Genomic DNA, 21,694 nt, shown 5'->3' on the forward strand with positions numbered 1-21,694 from the left:
ATTCTCGGTAAACAAATATTCTTAATGTTTGTGATCCGGGTAGCTCAGTCGGTATAGTGACTGGCTACAGGCTGGGCGATCGGGGTTTGATCCCTGACAAAGGCAGAGGATTTTCTTTTAGCCTCTGCGTCCAGACCTGCTCCAGGGGTAAAGCTCGGTCGGAGCGTCATGCTGTTTACTCACCCCCATCTAGTGCCGAGGTTGAGAATGAGTAGGAGCTATACCTGCACTCCCTTAGAAGTAAACATTGACATGTAAGGAGGTGGCTTGCTATTTCGTGACTTTCGTTTTTATGCGTATTTCGGTGTTTTTCGTTTTGGGGGTTTGAGTCTTGTGTGGTTACTTTTTGGTTTCCTGGGCTATTTTTGAAGTTCCCATATCCTACACTAGGCTGCGCTGGAAGGCTATGTATTACATTGATTCGCTTGTGCGTCTGCTAGACCTCCGCCTCATATGCTTTTAAATTTTCCGTTTATTGTACTACTACCACCACCACGACCACTGGTACGACTATTATTGTAACTATTGCTGCTACTGTAACGTTCCTTCGCTTCTTTCGAGTTTCAGAAAATCGATTACTTAGTTCAGACGCTATTAAGGGGCACAGAGCTACGCCCACTGACGTGATGTACTACCACAAACACTTTTGAACTTCTAAGATAAGAAACATGGGCAAAAAATAAACATCAGCAACTTGTCCCTGCGCAGAACAAGCATGAGAGTTTGTGAGTGAGAGAGTGTGAAAATGAGAGAGATGGATACAGCTTGCGGCTGGTAACGAAATTATGGTAACCATGGCAACCTTTTGACCTCGTATGTGCTGCTAAGCGAGTTTGTTTGGTGACCGAGCTAGGTCAGGGTAGAAAAGAGGGTGCGATTTGATTAACTGCGATGCCTAATTCAAATTTTTAAGCCGGATAAAAGAGATTGAGCTGTAGTTGCAGCATCTTTGAACTTTTGATTGTATTTTCTCGTTGTCTTCCGACGGATCCTGAACTTTAACCATTAAAAATTAAATCCGTGGCGTAACAGCCCTCTGAGAGCCAAAGCCGACTAGCTGGCTGCTGGCCTCACGTTCACATGCCTAAGCAGAGGTGAACGATCATCCAACCAGATATAGGGTGACGTGTGGTCAGCACGACGAACCCCCAGCCATTGCTAGTTTTCATGACCGGGAACTTTAACCATATTTATCTGAATATTGGCCCAACATTTTGCCTTATACTTGTGGACATACCAATAGTTCTGTAAAGTATTTCTTAACGTAAAAGCAACATTAAGTTTGTCTCCCTTATATGTTCTATCCTTGTTACTTCAGGGTATTTTTCAGATCATTAATTGGGTTTGTGTGATATTCGTAAATTTATGTCAAGAAATATGTTTGTTGTCTGTCTTAAATTGTTTCGCAATCACATTTGTCTGCCTTGTCTAGTGTCAGCTGTATTATTTTTTCATGTTATTCCATTCTTCGTGTTTGCCCTATCTGTGGTGTATTCAGTGTTTGTGGCTTTATGACTCATTTTCACCTTATTGTGACATTGGTGTGTTAAGTACGTACATAGGACTTTTATATTAAGAAACACGTGTTTATGTTCTGCTGGATGACAAAATTAATTATTAATGGTTATACCTGTTTTCTGTGTATTACTATCTCCATATTTTCATCTCATTAGTGCAATAGCCATGTAGTTAATCTTGTTATTATTTCCCGTCTTCAGCGTAAACATTATTGTTTATGAATCTAAAGAAAACTGAAAAAACTGCTAACGTTTGATTGCTGAACTATGCTGTACTAGCAAACGTAAATTCTACATACCTACAAATAAATCCAATGTTAATGTCTTGTATAATGGTATAAAAGTGGTCGTGTTCTAAATTCTGTACAAATATGTTTGCTACTACACTTGATACAGATGAACCCAGTGGTGTCGTTTCACTTTGCTGATAGCCGTTTTCTAAAGTAATAGTCAAGAGTGCGAGATCTGGTGTCGGTTGTAGTTTGTTGGTTCCGACTGCGTGCAGTCTAGTAGGCCATTTTTTCAGGAAAGTATCTGCTTCATCTCTACTTCTGCTCTGAACATGGAGGCGATAACTTACTCCGAAACGTTGGTAGTACAAATCGCGTGGCGTCACAACCCAGAACACACTTTTTCACACACACACACACACAAAAGTGCACTGTTTAATATGCATAAAACTGAAAATTAACAAATTATCCAAAAGAAATATCTTAACACGGTAAGGTACATGTTCTGCGACATGTAACTTATATTACAAAAATATCCCTGTGTCTTACGCTCTCATGCGATGCAGGCGTATGAAGGGCATTGATATAATTTCCACATGTACTCCATTGTGAATCAGAAAAATGTAATTGGTTAGATTCCTAATACAAAAGCTTAATTCCAGGGAAAATGTCTGCGATGTCTAGTGAGTGGGCTTCATTGCTGTTCTGTATGTGCCGGCCATCTCGACTGATTGAGCTTTTGCAGGCGATATTTGTATCGCCTGCAGGGTTCAGAAAATACGTTCATCTGTTCGTATGTGACGTACGAAATGTGTATGGCGAACAGAAGTCTTGCACTGAATGCGTTATGTGTATTCTATTATGTATCTAATCGTTGAGGGCACCTGACGGGTGGAATTTTTATGTGACTGCATGCGAGATATGGAATGTAATCGGAGTTTAGAAAGGGAATAAAATGGGAGTAAATTTGGAATTGCTGAAAATTATACTGTTTGTACATTACCGTCTTGCCGTTTATGCTTAAGTTTTCCAGTCCAATCGAGCTAGTTCTTGCACTAATTTCCTGTTAAGGTAGTTCATTTGCGTTAGTGGCCACGATTGAAATGTACATAGTTAATGTCATGAAAATCAATTGTACTCAGAATGAGAAAGTGTTAACATACGTCCTTCAATTATCAATTTTTTTTCTGAAAATCAAACTTTCTTTCTTGTTTTCAACGTTTCATTCCGTTTTCTTCTCAGTTTTCCTCCTTTTCTTCGCACGATTTAAAATGCCTTGGAATTTTAAAGCTCTGTCGTCAGTAAAATGGGATAACGTTTTGAAACTTGGTGTTATATTATGGAAATAGGGAGTCATTTTCGAGAATTATGATTAAATTCGGCAACTCTCACGGACACTGTAAACGTGGATATTTAATTCCACCCATGGTAATATTCATTATGAAAATTTGTTTTTTGGATTCAATACTCATGTATTGTTATTATTATTTAATGACAGCTGTTTATATAATATGGCGATCGGTGAAAAGGTATCCACTCCTGCATCGCATTCTTTGGATGCACTTCGAATTTCGGCCGTTTGACGTTTACTGTAGTTTTCCTTATTATCTATAGATTAATTCAATGATAATCAATTTAAGTATGCCACGGCCGGGTCCTTTTACATACTTCCTCACTCATGATTCCTAAACTATTCAAGGATGCCTTTTGAGCTGCAGACTGTAGCGACAATGAAACTGTCACATGATCATGAATGCGCAAATTCGAATCTTCTACTTCTGAGTACTAACCGCAGACTACACCAGCTTGATCCGTTCTATAATTTGTAAAGGCATCGTTAAAATTACATAAAATAAGAATAGAGTTATAGAAGAAAATCACGTGCAGTGTGAATAATCCGCCTCTGGATTCTTGACTGTCAGGCAATCACAGTATTGTGAGCGTCTGATCCAGACACAGGTCTTTACATAAATTAGTTGCAGCGTAAATAACTTTCTTTCGAAATGCTAATGGCGCTGGGACACTGCCCGCGGCGAAGGGTTGGAGTGTGTTCCTGAGACCTGTTTGACATTACTGATGCCTTTTATTAAACTGTCTGGCTCTCAATCAGTCTAATGGTATGTGTGTGTGTATATATATATATATATATATAGAGAGAGAGAGAGAGAGTATTTATTGACCGGTTGTGTAAGGCTTCATCATACGACCCCTCAGCGTTCCATATTTCAAGACGTTCCCAAAGTGCTGGCTCATCACATAGCGAAGATTCCTGTACATAATTCTGGCACTGAGCCTTGAAAGGGATTTCACAGTCCGTCCAGACGAATTTGGCACATAGAAACATTATTGAATCATATTCTTAGTCGATCCGCTGTGCTGTTTTAGCGTAATTTTCTTCATTGTAAAGCCGGATAGACTTACGGCGCTGTAATGGCCTGAAACTGCGATGATAAGATATGACCGTCTTTTTCCAGATCCTTTGCCTGCTCATTTTTGTTCATTAAATAACTTAACAATATAAAATAACTTGATGAATTCAAAAGACATTTAAAACGGGAGACCGACAGACAGAACGTTGGATTCAGATGCGAGGGCGGTTCAAATGAGTATCTCGAGGATAGATGGAAGATTGGCTATGATCGTAATTCCAGGTCAGCCGCCTCAGATAATTATTAAAAATAAATTTTGTCCGTTGTCAATTAATTAGAGAGGTGCTTGTCGTTCTTAATTTTAAATGTGGTTTCTTACTTTGCCACTTGGAAGACCAAGCAAATAACGCGAAGATAATATTGAGCCTCATCGTAGGCAGTTGTAGGAACCGTACATTTTCGGTCTCCTGCCAGGTATTATGTTAGTATTTGATAAAGAAATATATTATGATGTTGAGATATTAGGCAGTTCAGGAGTACAAATGGTAATGCGGGCTGCGGGCAAGCGCAAGAGGTCGGCTGGAGTCATCCAGTCACAGTTGTATTTACGTCATGGCAAATTAACGTGTATCGATCGACCTTACAGGCTGCAAGTAATTAATGAACGTGAACATATGGAGGAGGTCTGGTGTTAACACAGACGATCTTGCACTTCGAATCGCCGTGTTCTTTGCTACCTGCTGTTGCAGCTCGCCGTTGCGTTTTAAAACACCGAGGTATAAAACCAGAAGCAAAACGGCCGAATTATTAAGAATCCGTAAAATACTGTCGACACTGACAGTATGGCCCTTTAATTCTTGCCTTATTATACATTGGATTATGGCGCAAGATAGCTTTCAGCAGCATTTTGTCGTAAACTAATTTACAGTTGGTACATAATCTAGAATTTTGTTAGACAGAACTTATTTAATGTGCCGGGAGTTCTGTATTATTCTAATGATGGAGATAGTACTCACCTCTGAAACGTCGGTCAGTTTCTACGAGACTTTACAGCGCAACATTCCAGAAGACATTTATCTTCACACTCCACTTCTGTGACTTTTTCTGATCTCATTAATTGTTATAATAACCTCTGCGTTTGAAATTGTGCCTTTACATAACCTTAGAACAACCTCCCATAAAGACATGACTTTAAAAATATTCAACTGTGGAGGAATTGTTTCCACCAGGTATAATTCAAGAATTGACCAGTTCCATGGGTAGAGAAAAAGCACAGGTTTATAGGTGACATAACTCCTTTTAAAGTAGATTTCCTTTCTAAAACCAGACTAAAGTAAGCCATTTCTAACAGATCACTGCGGTTAACACTGTGGACCACTGTCGGTGGAGACTGGGAGGCCAGCTATGACCTTAGATTTTCCTTTTTCTTTATATGTCGTATCGTACAAATTTCGTCATGAGGCCAAAATAATTCATTGTATAGATCAACATAGTGTTATATTAGAGTTTCATTTTAAAAAATACCTCAACTAAATGAATAAAAATTTCCTTGGATATTTTCCATAGTCTAGTAAAACAATAAAATAGTAGAGTAGGTACCTGAAGACGGAGATAGACCCTCATCTCCGAAACGTCGTTTTATATTTTATTATTTTACTAGACGATGGAAAATATCCAAGGAAATTTTTATTCAAATAATTCACAATCGTCACGAACTTTTAGATTTGACCTCAACTAAAGCTGCAGAAACAGTCAAACAAAATTACATGACCCTACCTCAAATGACGCTATTTTTGTCCCAGACTTAGTAAGTTCTCATTACTTTGTGAATGTTTTGTAGGGGTTAGACTAGGTTTCTAGCTCGGTTCGGATACTACATTACGTTTAGCTCTCCACACTCCCCTTTCTGGTTATCATCTAAATTTAACCATCTTCTTGTCATCTTTAGTGTGTGCCGAACTGCAAACTGCTGTCTTTACTCTTGCTGAGCGAGTACGGGCGACGATAGTCGAAGACCATACCTCCTGGAATAATGTACAAGTACCAGTCACACTGTGAACAGTATTACCAGTTGGAAAGAATATTTATAGGAAGGCTATCTGGGGAATTTTTTCTTCCAGGAATTTTATTTTGGAATCGAGCTTTCTTAGAAGCATTTATAACTGTACGTTTATAATCGATAATAGTTGAAATATATATGAAATACTGGTCGATACAGAAGGCATGTCAAACATAAGCAAACTTGAACGTATATATAGGCTAATGGATAATATTATTTGTATTCAAAATCAGGGCACGTGAGTAATTTTTTTCTGAAATAGTATGATGCGTTCTTTTAATGAAGTGGATAAAATACACCAATTATAAGGACGTAAGTTCTGGCCATCCGTATGTTTATTCTTTGAAATTAATAAACTGTTTTTCCTTTATTTTGGTATTATGAATCGAAACCAGAAATTTTCTACGACGTTCCGTAGGAATTTAGTATAAACGCTATTCCACCTGACGCTCAATGTGAACGTTATTGGGATTTCCCAAAATGGACTCAAAGAAAAAATGAAGGAAGAAGTTATAATATTATGAAACATCAGATTTTTCCTGTCGTCCTGTCACTTAAAGATGTATGAACTAGGTTTTGTTTTAATCAACATTTAAACATTCTTGATTAATAAAGTCTTCTCGGGCTATCAGCCGTGTTAGATGGTGATTAATCGCCGACGTTTCGAAGACTGTCTCTGTCCTCGAAACGTCGGCGATTAATCACCATCTAACACAGCTGATAGCCCGAGAAGACTTTATTAATGAAAGCCGCCGTGAAGTTTATTAATAAATGTAATCGGAAAACCCAAAATAAATACACTTGGAAGATGTAGCTTTGGATGATAAGATACTATTATAAAATATCTTAAATAATAGGATATAAAGGCGTGCACTGAACAGGGACCTATGAGTGGCGCTTGTGAAAGCGGTAATGAACCTTCTGGTTTCGAAAGCTGGCGAATTTCTTGACCAACATTGATATCAGTTATTCAGGAAGGACCTACTTCATGCATCGTTAATTAGCAAGATGCAAAGAAAAATATTTTGTCTCTCTGTACAATGTTGTATTTAGCTTCTTATAAGATTTGCAGCAATAAACGAGAATCAATACCACTGAGGTGTTTAAAGCAGCAAGTGTTCTGTTTTTAAAATGTACGCTTCCCTCTCATCTTCTCTGCCAGATGAGCGAAAAAGCTTCTGAGTCTGTGCTCCACGTTTATGGAGGATGTGTGGAGGCGAGCTCCATTTATTCTAGACCCCGATATTGTATGGAGGTGGGTGGCCTGGCAAAGACTGCTAAAATAATTCTACCTTAGCCGGGAATAGAACCCCGGGCATAAGTTACAGTCTGCTGTCCGTAGTCATTAAACAATTGAGTTGTCCACGGAGATAGAATTAAAAACAACACCGAATTTGTTGATGACTGTAAATCGTTTTTCTTTATCTTATCAGTTGTTGGAAACATTTCTGCACTCCTATAATCTTGGGTGAAACATGATCACGATGCAAGTTTGACACTGTTTATGCACCAACAGCGATTAAGTATAACACTCGTCCAGTCTCAGCTCTGTGAATCTGAATCTTGTTACACGTCGGATTGTTGTGCGATGCACCACACGGTTGGTCAAATATCGTTTTACCACACCATGAACACGGAGGTTTATTTCATACTTGTTTCAGTGCATTTGCAAATCTAACATCCTTTTGTCTCCCTCATTTGTGTATTCCCTCTCTTTCCCTGGGTGCTGCTAGTATTACACGTAAGATATAATGCATAATGCGATCTACGCCCAGTACTGTTTTGTTACTTTGTAATCATATGTTGTTTAATGCATAAAACGCTCGATTTAATACTCACAAACCTTATCGTCCTGCGGCGCCACGGAGGTAAAGATTCGTGGTATCACATCCTTTAGTTTTTGTACCGGAATTTTTTGTAGGCTGATAATTTTATTTTTGTGGAGGACGCTCACATGTCAGTTTTTTTTAACGAAATTTATCAGGTCAGTGCATGAGTTGTTTGCAATACATGATCGCCTCTGTATTAACCGAAAATTATCATGTAGTGCGTAGTGTTCGAAGGCGAAATGTGGGACTGTTGTTTTCCGAAATTTTGACACTTTAAAGAAAAAGGAAGAAGAAGAAGAAAGGATATGCTGGGGCGAAGACAGCAGCTGCTGAGTTACTTCACTGAAAGAGATATGTTGTGAGCGCATTGTTGGGCGTGGCATTTGGCCAACACGATCTCCAGACCTTACTACTCTGAGTATTTTTGGTGGCAATTTCGCAAAGAAAGAGTTGCAACGAGTAACCAGCGAAGCTTGGAGAACTGATACACAATATCGAACAGATTGCCACCACTGACCCAGAAATGATTCCCAGCACGAAACTTCATTAAAGAGGACGGATGCTTGTCTGCGACATTTTAGCGTGCGCTGTAAAACTGTTTTGTAAGTTGTTCCTAAGAAACAAAAATTAGAAAACACTTCGTTTGCCTTATTCTATTGGTGTCACCAAATTTTACAAATACTGATGTTGTTAGGGTCGAGTTTTAAATAGAACGCTGTATATCAGGCAAACATTATAGAAGGTAAAGAAATCAGTCTAAACAGGCGACAGAGAGAAAAAAAATGAAAATATAACGGTGTAAATTAGAACATGACCCTTTTAAGACCAGATCACACAAAGATCCAGTTCGTTTAGTTTTATACCTCCGATAAAACACCCCGCATTACCGTTACAACATTTGTCCTTTACCGAAGGTTTGGATGTTTTTTTAATTTGTTCTGAGAACCGTAAAATAACTCCGTATGTGCAGCCGAAAATCACTGTAAAATGAACCATTATTAATATGGCCTTAAGAGACGAAAATAGGCTCCAAACCAGATGTATGTTTAAAACTCTCGGTTTCTGTTTGTCTCGCTGAAACTCTGGGCTTTTGCCGATGTCGTCTGACCTAGATCTCGTGTGCATGATTGTATTGATCACTGCGTTGTAGCACACCGCTCATGGGTGGTGGCAGTGTACACATGTAAACCTACGCATCTTGGATGTGATACAGCTGTTGGTACACTTAATAACGCAGGAGCTTGTTTCTACAGTCGTTTATGGGTCTTTTGGTTTCAAAACGATTACAGGGTCTCTGGATTGTAGCACCGTGTAGTCTGCTTGAAGTTTACAAAAGTTCCAGAGGTCCTGATGATGGAGGCAGCAAAGACCTCTGCAATGCTGGTAAATTTCTACCAGACTACAAGGCGGTACAAACCCAGAAGACAACCATCTTCGCCCTTTTCGATCCAATTTTATGTTTTTAATGGTCTTGGTACTAATTGCGTAGAATGGTTGCAGTGGCTTTGCAGATAGCCTGTCTATCCGTTTGCATGTTTAATCTCATGAACTGCTAAACTGATCTCGAAAAGAATTCTGATTGGTGGTCTGCACAATGTATATTGAATGAATATGATGTTGGTTGGTATCTAGTATGTTCCTTGGAAACTTTTCATCGTAAAAAAGATTGGTAGATAACACAAGATACAGGTGCTAATGAGACGTACATCTCGTGTTTTGAATAGCTTGTCGATATGTTGTGTATTGTTTGATACTCAGGCGAAAAAAAAAGCTTTGACGTTGGCAGTGCAGACCCACGCAGAAGTCTGTGGCTAGATCAACATCAACCTTTTCATTTACGTATAAACAAGAATATTTATCTTTTTTTTTTGATAAGTACCGTCTCTTGTTACATAAAGTGGGAACTAATTATTAGTTTATCCCTGTTGTCCCTGCATCAGAAAATTTTACTTGGAAAATTGGCGTAATAGAGCTTATTTCAATAAAACTGCTGGATGTTGATTGTTACAGTCTTTTTTATGCTTCTACATGTTGATGATAATGATGAAAACAGCATATTTAAATGTTCAGGCTTGGCTGTGGGTCATAGTCAGGGGCAGAACTTTCATTGTTAGTCTGTTGGCCCGGCTAATGGACATGTCAGACTAGTGAACGAAATTAAACTAAATTTGGTATTAGATACCTATAGTCCAAATGTGGCTGGGCGAATTTCATTTTGGTTATTAAGCGTCCAATAGTGTTCATACTTTTAGAGGAAGCTGAAATTTAACGTTATAGTCCGTCTCAAAAACAGCTCAGAGTTCGATGCAACCAACTTTCTACACAACATAAAACGTAGAAATTCTAAGACCTTAAACTTTTATTTGTTACTTTGTTCATGCTCTGAATGTTTGAATGTTTAACGAGATATGAGAAACATGATTTATAACTTCATATTTTTCATTTCAGTCTGACAGAAATAGAATTCTGTGTCTTCAATAAATAATCATTAAGACAAATAAGATATGCAGAATCGCATTCACACATTTGAACACTAAACATGCGTATTTTGTAATGATTTAGGGAATGTATATAGGTTGGAGCATCGCTGACCTATATGTGTGATGTTCAGCTTGAAACTTTACTATTATCAGAGAAGACCAGTACCTTTTTGTTATCTTACAAACTTTGCGTGCTTTGGCAGATTGTCTCCAGGCCATTTCTGGCGGCATTCTTTGACGTCAATGTCAACACGTCACATCCGACGCAGAGATAATATCGGAAATTCGTCAGTGACACGAATAATTCTTTTGTTAGCAGGTATGTGGCATGACTCTACAGTTTCACCCAGCAATATGGAGCGAAATGCCTCAGGGTGTTCTTAAAGGCGATTCGATTGGAGTGTCTTGTTTCGAGATGTCTCGATGTGCTCTCGGAAATTGCACAAAACTGAACGCTTTATAACTTTTAGTTGTTTTCCATTGCCGTTTAATCTCTAATAGATCCAGTGGTAACTAATTATAATTTGTGAGTTATTACTAAGGTTGACAGTTACTAAGATGAGTCGACATTGTCCATTTTCAAAAGTGTATTTAATGCACACGACGTTTCGAGAGTTGTTTCTTCTGTCGCATTCAGATGATTTGTTTTCATTATACTTACATGTTTTGTTAATTTTATCTTGAATATAGCTTGTTATCTGCGAGAAAATTTTTAAAATTTTTATTTAGTTTACTGGACGATGATTTTCAGTTTCTTACATAAAAATAATTACATTAGGTTTACTGTCAGCAGAACACCCGCACAGTGCAAAGGATGTATGGATATATTTATGTTGTTTATTCGTGTTTTTGTAAAGCAGATCCCATTTGCTACACACGCTACAAAATCAAGGCACAAACGGGATATTGCAGTAACCTGCAGTAACCACCCAGTGTCGCGATTGCGTGATTAACATTCCTACTTCGTATTCTTCATGCCTGTGGTTCAAGTCTCAACCCGGAGATGGGCTATATACTGACAGATGTTTTTGTTGTTTTACTCAGTCTGTCCAGGAAAATGCTCTCATAGTACCTTAAGTCAGTCCACTAACGCTTCTTTCTTCTGTCTTCCAAATTTATTAATCACTGTACACTATATAGTCTGAACTACTAACAGCGTAGTTAAATAAACAAAAACAAAAACAATAATCAACTTCTGCTAACGGCGTTCCTTTATCCGGAACTCAGCTTTTGTGGAGAAACCCTGCTGTAACTGATCCTGAATAAAGATTCATCATCACCCTCAAAGTCTTGTAGCGAGTTCTTGGCAAGTGACGTGTGAAAATTTGATTTTGTTTTTGCGTTATAACAAAGAACTAAACGTAATTCTAGTCGTAGTTTCTAAAAACTATTTTCTGCGATGAGGAACGGAACATTGTTTGCGAATTTTATTGATGAAGAGGTCCTTGCTGCCTCCAACATCAGCTGATCACAGAGGCAGCGAGGACCTCTGAAGCGTTGGTAAACTTCTACCAGTCTACACAGCGCAACAATCCAGAAGACAACCATCTTCAGACTCACCACCGTGAAAACTTCAAATCCCACATACAATTTCATTGATCCTAATCTGGAGACGGTATTTCTTCTAATTTTCCATGCATTTGTAAAATGCTGTGCACCATAACGGATGATAAGAAAAACCTCTGTAAACTGGCTACATGATAGTACAATGCTGTTGACCGTGGGGAACTTCATTGCAGGGAAGTGTCCCGCAATATGCTCACGTAGGCAGCGCGGGGATAATGTGATAATGGTCACGGTCAGCACACAGGAGTGAAGCCACAACTAGGGACTGGTAACGTCAACAGGGTTTCTCAAAGCTTTTCACTGTGTCACGACCCCATTCGTTATCACCTGCTCAGCCGTCATGACCCTGTCTTGAAATTGCGCCATAGTTCGCTAACGAAACGCTGAAATCGCTGATACATTACGTATGCCTGGAAATGGCTATGAACACACGCGGACATGTCCGTAATAGAGACAGAATTTTAAAGTACAAGAAGGCAGTGTGGTTCTATTGTTGTTCCGACCATGCAATTTTGGAGGACACTGACGAAACCCTTGTTTTTACTACTATCACTAAAACAACAACAACTACTACTACTACTACTACTACTGCTGGTGCTGCTACTACTACTACTACTATTCAACGTTGTATTAGAGCTTTACTTCCAGGTCTGTGTCTTACAAACTCTTATTTACCGAGTTCTGCCAGGAGGCAATGAATTCTCAGTAAATTTGATCGTTTGCGACGCTTTTCCTCATAAAAATTTTACGTCCCATAATTTGTACCAACATTTTGTATGCATTTCTTATCTCCCAGAGCGTGCTACATGGTCACCCCATAATACTTCTCTTTATTTAATGGGATTAAACTGACTTATATATTAAGGGATTTTCGTGAAGAAGATAAATTAGGCCTTAAAGAGAAGTTGGACAGTAAAAACTAAATGCATATTTTGTCGACACGATTAAAATTTTACAGACTCTGATGCAAGGCTGGGGAACCTGAAAGTGCGAGATACACACGCATTGTGTATCCGTATTACGTTTACGTTACGCACACATGTAACCACGTTTTGAAACTTTCAAGCTTTACAGTTTTTTATGCATGTATTTGTTTCTGGTAGGCGGTGAGGCACGTTTGTTATGTGAACGTTTTATTCTTGCAATGCGAAGCTTTCACAGCGGTTATAGGATTTGCTGAATATATGTCCTTCCGATGTTTCAATCCGAAAATCCCCAGCAAGTCAGGTTTCTCCAAAAGCCTTTCACAAGTAGGGCTGATGGCATCAGTACGTAGTACGCTTCTAAGAGACCATTCTTTGCCCACAGATGGGAGTGTGTATGTGTATTTCAAGTGAAAACACTTTTAAAAAATTATTACACTGGTTTATTCGTTTGGCTCTTTCCTCGCTAAGTTTATTTGTTTGTGGTTCTTTTAATGACGTTGTCAGAAACTGAGGATGATAGGACATTTAATTAATAATTAATTAATTAATTGGGAGCCGTACGGAAAGAAGCGGTCTTGACTCAATTTCGGGTACTATCCTCGAATCTACGTGGAGGAACTCAGGACAGCCAAGAAAAACCTCAGTCAGCCGGTCTTCGGATCTGTTATTTCAGATGCTATCAATTTTATAACACAGACAACGCTTACATTGTTATTGTCAAACCGAGCTTCAAGCTACGGAATAACGAATGTGCTCCCATAATTTTGAATTCTGGACGAAACTAGTAACAGAACTTTATTCAATTTACATACAGGCTAATAATTATTGTTAGCAAATTCGCTCTACATAACATTTATTTGGTATTTGGTATTTACCGCATTAAAATATTTTAGATAAACGTTGTATATATATATATATATATATATATATATATTATTTGTATTATTTAAAAAAATTATAAAATTTTAAATAGTTCTAATAAACTTAAGTTCGCTCCACAATTTTATTTGCGGACTCCGAATATCACATTAGTCTGATGAAAATCCATTCAGCGTCTTAGGAGATGCAACTTGTACACTGGCAAAAATGACATAATTATGAGTCTATTTTATGCAATTTGTAGAAGCGACATACAAAAGTAATTGAAGGAATTCTGACAGATTCTGTTGTTTTAGATTCTGCACACGAAATATGATCAGTTTGTTCACATGCCCCGTCTGTCTGTAAAGGTTCATTTACTTTTCGTTGTTCTGATTCCAGCTAAGAGCCTTGTAGTAGGTAAAGTGAGTTTCGATTCGCTAATACCGTGGCATTGATGGATTGGTTTGGAACATTGATGGATTTATGACTTGCAAAATTAAATGAAGTCAGCAGTCTCTGAGGAAACCATGACATGACAAGATCTTAAATATTGTCACTGTCGCAATGCTAATTAAAATAAACTTTTAAAACTATTACACATTTTTAGTCCAACATGTAATGTAAAACTATTGAAAATCACGGAATGTTTCGGCTCCTTGCGCCACCTCCAGGCGATCTTCAACAGTTTTCTGCCCGCAGATGTTTTATTCATCCATTATTCATTTATCTGACGTGACTTATTTATTTATGTATACGTCATCCGCATTATCTAAATTCATTAATAAAATGTTTCGATTAAAGATAAAGGTGAATTAGTCGCTTTGGATTAACTTTGTAAACTACACGCCGTGCAGACTTGTAGAGGAGCGCATGTAAAACTCCATGCATTTTTACCTCGGCACTACAAGGAGGTTATCGGTTTGCCTTACGCCCCGGCTGCTTTAGCCCTGAGGAAAGAACCAGGGTACACATTGCTCAAGTGGCTCCCCCCCCCCCCAACGTCGTCGTCCGGCCTGTAGCCTATCACTATAGTCACTGAGATATCGGACTCATAAAAGTTTCAAGCATTTTTTATTAAAATCTGTTAATTATGTTGTTAGCTCTCTCGAAACTTGACATACCTACGTTGTTTCACGACCCAATCTTTAGATTTTTCTTTAAATTCTCACATTTGTGCCCCGCGTTTTTTATTATCAATTTTAATTTCGTGCAAATCCCATGGAACTGAACCCTGGTCTCGGCGGTGAAAAGCTGGCGTCAGTCTGACCGCCTGCTCTACGTCATGACACGTGTTCCTGTTGTTCATTGAATGTGTAGTTTTAGAACGTGTACACATCGCTCATAAAGCTACTCTTACAGCCCCAATGTTATGAAGAGTTTATTCTCTGGACTTTCATATAATTAGTTAAAGCTTTGAAGTCTTATAGTGGGAGTAGAGTGGTGTAAAACTACCATACCTTCTATAAATAATAATTAAAAGGTCAGTATGCATAGGAGCACAGAAAGGGAAATATGGTTGGAAGGAATCCTATATCTATTTCAATTATGTCCTGAGTGAAACTGAAATTAAAATTATTGTTGGTGGTTGCAAATGAAAGTGTAATTTTATTTTTATTTATCTTCGTGATATAAATATTCCGCTGGATCGTTTCCCCACTATGTTTCCACTGAGATTGAAGAACTGGAATCCAATATCAATATTAGACATTTATGAAAAAGTAACTTTTTAAAAACCACAGTCCAACAGCGCTCACCTTAGAATTGCATGCCTACAAATACCAAAGTAATAAAATAAATCCAGGACTTTTGTTACTGCTATTTGAAATCAGGATTCCAGTCTTCCAATGCAATTGTTAGGTTTCAAACATCGCCGTCAAATGTAAGAGTTTGTTTACGTCTTGTCAATTTGAATATTGTCACTACATAGGAAAATACTTTCAGACAGTTACTAGAGATTTTAATGAGGTAAATCTCTGGTATTGTAAATGAGTGCTTCATAAATAAATTCTCAGACTCCGTGAACATATTTAGCAATCCAAACTGAGTCGGTTCGTAGAAAAAGAAACTTCCATCGTATATCGGGATACAGAGAGCTGAAGATGATTAGTTTTATTGTACTTCAAGTCAGAACTTTCACACTATTGTTCGGAATAAGCCTTCTTCGTTTTTCCTAAGTTCTTCCTTACGATAACATCAAAGGAACAAGTCGCTTGGGTTTATTTTTGGGATATTGGGTGGCCACTTCTGTTCACATCCATGGCTAGCAAGATATCGTTGACCACCCAACAGCCCGGACACCAAACCCCTGCGACTTCTGCCTTCGGCGTTACGTTAAGGAAAAACTGTTTAACAGCCTCAATAATGCAATTAAAAAACCACACCCAGAACAACGAGACTCAAATTTCAAACGTGGATTTCTATGAAACCATGCAATAAAAAATCTCTCGAATCTTTCTGATAGCTGACAACATCCCTGCTCCACAGAACACTTCCATCTTATAAATCGTAGGTCTCTGTGGTCTTCGTAGATGGCAGTTTGGTCTAATATTATTTAGAATCCGTAGATAATGTGGGCGGGTTTCAAATTATGTTCTTTTGTTTGGCGTTGTCGTCAGTAGGCAGTGGGGGGGGGGGGGGGGGTCGAGAAGATCCCGCCAACCGGGGCTGGGTGTCCGCGGCATGAAGCTGTATCGATTGGGGCACTACTTTGTCTCCCAGCCTGCTTGCTTGGCTCCAGCATCCGATGAACTCTGACATTTCTCCCGGCTGAAAACCACACACACTAGTTTTCTTTCTCTTTTACCCTGTAGTTGCCACAGTAACCAGCTCCGCTCTCAACACCCACGTACAAATGGAATCAGTCGCCTATTTGCATATACGTTTTTTTCCCCTTTTCGAAACAGTCAAACACGACCCCTGATACGAGTAAGCGAGGATTTGGCGGCTTGCTTTCTGGAACTGCTCATGGCGATGTGTCAATGTGTCACTCGCCATGTTTAATAACTCTTTGTAAACTGAACCATTGAATAGTAGGATTACGCTTTATGACAATTACGAATTGTTAACATCTAGAAAAAGGCAGTTGTGGCCTATTATAATGTAACTATCCTAGCGTATGATCCGTTAGTGTTGACCTGTGTTGAACAGTAATTCCATTTATTGCAGGTTTATTTTTGCAAATCGCATGGAAGTGCGAAAAGTATAGAATTTATTTTTAAGTATATTAAATGTGCGACTGAAGCCAGATTCCTGCGAAACGCACCAACAAAAAACATGACTACTTCACTCCAGGCTCCCGCCGAAAACAGACTCCGCCGGGCATCACCACAGGGGCCACCACTACTCGTTTGCATTTCTTACTACCAGAGTCGGCACAGTCAGAATTAACGTTTTACTCAGTCAAGCGTGCGACCGTTGATTTTTAGGCATAAGTACATTTGTATAAATTGTTGGTTAGCCGAATAACTATTTACTGTTTAAAAACATCTGTGTAACACACTGATGGTTATTTATTTATGTAACTGTGATATCAGAATCAGTTCCTTCCTGCTATAGATAATGAAAATACCAATACCTCAAGAAAGGCAATGATTCTGCAATTCGAGTTCGTTGCCACCCGAGAGCCCCTGGTAGCATCTGCTTAATGTAACGAGCAACCACGTAAACAGACGTAATGCGACAGTAATTGAATAACTTAATATGCAACTCTACTGTGATAAATTCTTTACCCGGTAATCATCAGCATTTTCGGAAACACGGATGAATTAATTCAGGCAAAATTTACGTGGTGCTGTTCGGTGTTTTTGCGCCGTATAATGGTATCGCTGTATACCATTGTTTCGGAGGAACATACCGACTCCATCTTCAGGCCTCGAGGAGAAGAGTATGTTCCACCGTACCGTTGGGCTACAACCAAAAGATTATTGACATTCTGTGTTCTGAGGGTGAAGATGACTATGCTGTTCTTTAGGATTGTATCTTCTTACGAGTTTACATGGCGTCACAACCCAGAACATCTCAACCAAATATTGCACGACGCAACAACCCAGAGGCCGCCATTTGTAGTGATTTAATAATGAAAACCCCCACCCCAAGGCACGGTGTGATAACGCCGATCACTGTGGCGCTCGCAGTCTTAGATTGCTGGAAACCAGAATACGCTCTGGACATGAATGGATGTTAAGGGAGATCTGTGTTATTTGTAGCCGGGATGCTGTGATAATGACTCACTTACTCAGTAATACTCCATATGGATGGGGGATACGTCCATTACAAAAGTTCTTTCCGGTGATGTATCAGGCATTTCATTTTGGGATTAAGGTGTTTAAAATCGTTTAGAAACAAATTGAACACCGTTTTTGAATATCTTAACTAATCAGTCATTTTCTCTGATCAAAGAAAGTCTGCTTGCCACTAAAAGTAAAAACAGAAATGCCACGGACAAACTCTGTAGCACAAGTGAGATTATTACCAAGACCTCTCACGTGTGCGCGCCTCTGTACACAATTAACAGCGTGGTTACCAATATTAGCAAGGTTTAGTTTACTTGCAATTATTTGTCTCTGGAGGATAGTACCTAAATGTATCTTAAAAGATACAAGGTAGCCTATAAATATTAGATTCTGTCTTTTGCTAACGCCTTGATATATGGGCATGACAGTTGCCATAAAATCAAGAGCGCGTAGAAATACATTAATAATGCGGCGTAAAGCCTTTATATTGTATTTAATTTTCATAGATCAAATCGTTTCACTACTAAGTCTCAAGAATATTTTAAAAGAACTCGTAAGAGCTAATTTAACTCGAATCGATTTCGATGTTGTGAACTGTAAGCTAGAAAATGCAGGACACGTGTTTGGATCCTGTTACATTAACACGTAAATAAAGAAATAATTGGGCCTGTTGGACGTTGAAGCTTCCTAACTTCACAGATCCATCCAGGGGCATAGTAGGCATGCGGCGATCAAGAGATAAACGGTTCGACTTCCTTCAAAAAATCGGTTATTCTAATCAGAGACATTTTTTTATCCAGGGAAAAATTTTCACTTGTCTACTGTAGAAAACACTCATATCGTTGGGCTCTGGCAGTAACTGATGGACTGCCTGACTACCACAGGACATGCTGTAGTTAGTCAATAGGCCTATCATAGCTATTCATTACCTGCTCTGCTACGTGTGTCATGTGGTTTCTAATGGGAGCATGAATTTAAATAAATTTAAGAAAATGTTGTAGAAGGTTTCAGTAGCCTATTTTAAAACACCATCCCAGTATTTGGCTAGGGGCTCAGGAGATGAGTAGAATTACAATCAGAATAGTCTTCCTGGTTTGACTTTCCGGTTATTTAACATCGTTTTTAACTAATGGGTTATGTAATGTTGAATATTAAAGCTTGTGTGAATAAATAAAATGATTGTTGCTTGTTTCAAGAATTTACCCCTCGGACTTGAGTAAAACCATAAAAATCCTATTTCAGGATAACCGATTTTCAGGGTTAAAGTCGAACTCTGAACCTCCTGAATAAAAATAGGAATTCTTATAACAGGCGTCCGGCCGCAAGATATGCATAATCACCTACCCATGAAGTATCTGGCGTATTATCGTCGAAACAGAATTCCACCAGTGAGCCATGTTCAGAGCCAGGTTCATCCTGTCGATATTCCGACTGCAACCTTTCATTAACTGAACCGTTCAGCGACCATGCCCACTCCCCATTTGTGCTCGTGCATGAGAAGCGGCTAATCAATGCACGTGACAACGCAGGTGATTAAACAGTTTATAGGGAAAATACAACGCTAGTGTTGCAATATTGGTTGATTGAAAATACAAAAGAGGAAAATGAGAAATAGCTACAGGTAACCTGAATTTCGATTCTGTACTAAGTTAGGGGAGGAGGGTTTCTCTTAACAGAAAAGTTTTCTGATGAAAGAAAGTGCCTCTAGGGTCTTTTAAATGAAGTGTATTGTTTCAGTCAAAATCACTGGAACTCTCAGCCAAAAAACTGATTACATTTCTTGGAAACTGGATTCCATGAATTAGGCTGTAAAACATTTTGTAATTATTTTTCTTTGTAGTCCTCACCTTTATTTAAAAAGGTAATGAAATTCAAAATAAGTCCGTCCACTTACTTTTCATCTCTCATGATTTTTTTAAGCCTTGAAAACCTAGCGCAACATGTCTGTCCCACCCCTTCCACAATGTATAAATCTGCACATGTTTATATAATTCTAAGGGTAAATTGCGATTATTACCTCAAACAGCGTTAACAAACTGATCTTCGTAATTATGATGTGTTGTGTTTCCTTTGTGGTACGGAGTGAATTATTAAATAAAAGCAGAATTTCCCCAGCGATAGTGCCGAAAAATTCGAGAAACATTTTTCATATTAATCTTTCTTGCCCGAAAGCTTATTATGTGTCCAATCATACGACAGATAGACCTATCGTTGAATATGATAAAGAAAAATAGAATGTATAATCCCAATACCATTTCTGGTTGCAGCATTATCTACAGCAATTCGTTTAAAAATGTCCGTCAGCATTTTATCCATTCCTTCTGAATAAATTCATGCATACTCCAGCCCGATACTGAATTTAGTTAGAAAATAATTACAAGGCGAAAATCCTCGGAAAAAGAGGTCAGTTCAGAGACTGCTTTTTATCTACTTAACTCGACCTCAGTTCTATCTCATCCTTGCTTGGTACATTGCTCTTGTACAATTAGTAAGGTTATGATGGGATAGCATACTTCACCATGGTACACCACAGAATAAGTTCGGACAGGTTTCAATAGGTCTGGGCAGGTTTGGAGAGGTCAGGGCAGGTCACAACACGTTAGTTTGTTATCTTAGATTATGATAGGGCAGGATTAGGTTATATTAGGTTAGGTTAACTATGTCAAGTTTCATTATGGGCCTTAAAGTTTATTCACATATTATCGCTCGGCGTCGTGACATTTTTGCCGCAACGTTTGACATCGGTTTTCTTGGGTTGCATAGTTCCGGAGGCTCATCCGTGCTGTATGCGTCCTCACACTCGTCGTCGGTTTTCCAGAATCTTTTACTGTATTAGGAAGTTGACTGGGAGTTAGGACGTTTGTCTGCGCGTGATGATTGCAGCGTCATCCTGATGGCATTCTGAGACTCATCTGAGGAAAATGTGGCTATTTGGCGACGTCGTGCCAGTGCGTCGTGACTTTCGGCTTCAAACCTTCGAAATATGTCCGAACGCTTCTATTGGCTTTATTTTCATTTCGTCTGAGCGACGCTCCAAATCGACTTTCCAACGTCTTGTCCTGCGGCATCTCCATGATTATCATCTTTAAATATTGCGTCTTTTGGCGACGTTTCGACAATTAGCGTACCGACACCCCGCGCGGTTTTGTCGCAATATTACACATAGCGTCCCGAGGCTGATGCTGGCTTTACTTGTATTTTATAGTCGACGTTGCGACGCTTGGCATTTGGTTTTCAGCTTTTTGTTAAATATCCCTTGGTTCATGTTTGACGCCTTTTGCATCATCACGACGCTTTACATCTGCTACCACCGTGTCTTATGGCATCCAGAAACTATTCTTTGAAACATTCTGGATTTTGTTTCGTCGCACACTAGGCGTCGATTTTAGCACCGTGTCGGATTGCATCTCTAGCTTAGTATGCGCGAAGTGTGGTGTCTTAATGTCGGCGATGGACGATTGGTGTTTCGACGTTGTTCGTCCTTTTGTCTAAATCGTGCCTTATCGCTTCCAGAATCGTTTCTTTGCTTGGCGTGTTCTGAGTCGGCGTCGCGACTCTCGGCATTGTCTTCCCGGCATCGTGTCATGTGTATTCCGTTTGTCTCATAAAATGAACGAAATTATCC

The 21,694-nt window shown here is 38.9% G+C and overlaps 1 protein-coding gene and 1 long non-coding RNA gene across 3 annotated transcripts in view; one reads left to right on the forward strand and one right to left on the reverse strand.

Annotated features, from left to right (window-relative positions):
* Nucleotides 1–21,694, reverse strand: part of LOC110827861 (uncharacterized) — a 74,319-nt gene that overhangs the window by 24,665 nt on the left and 27,960 nt on the right. Inside the window, exon 3 of one of the 2 annotated variants that reach the window (XR_002542489.2) lies at nt 5,307–6,140. The exons of the other annotated variant lie outside the window; for it this stretch is intronic. This is a non-coding gene — a long non-coding RNA (uncharacterized LOC110827861). Of the gene's footprint in view, nt 1–5,306; nt 6,141–21,694 lie in introns of those variants that run through there. 2 annotated transcript variants of the gene reach the window in all.
* Nep3 (M13 family metallopeptidase neprilysin 3) overlaps nt 1–21,694 on the forward strand; it is a 122,101-nt gene that overhangs the window by 12,878 nt on the left and 87,529 nt on the right. The window lies entirely within an intron of this gene.

This window comes from Zootermopsis nevadensis, unplaced genomic scaffold (genome assembly GCF_977971745.1).
Source record: "Zootermopsis nevadensis isolate Lab colony 2312 unplaced genomic scaffold, Znev_1.0 Znev_ptg000018l, whole genome shotgun sequence".
NCBI lineage: Eukaryota > Metazoa > Arthropoda > Insecta > Blattodea > Termopsidae > Zootermopsis > Zootermopsis nevadensis.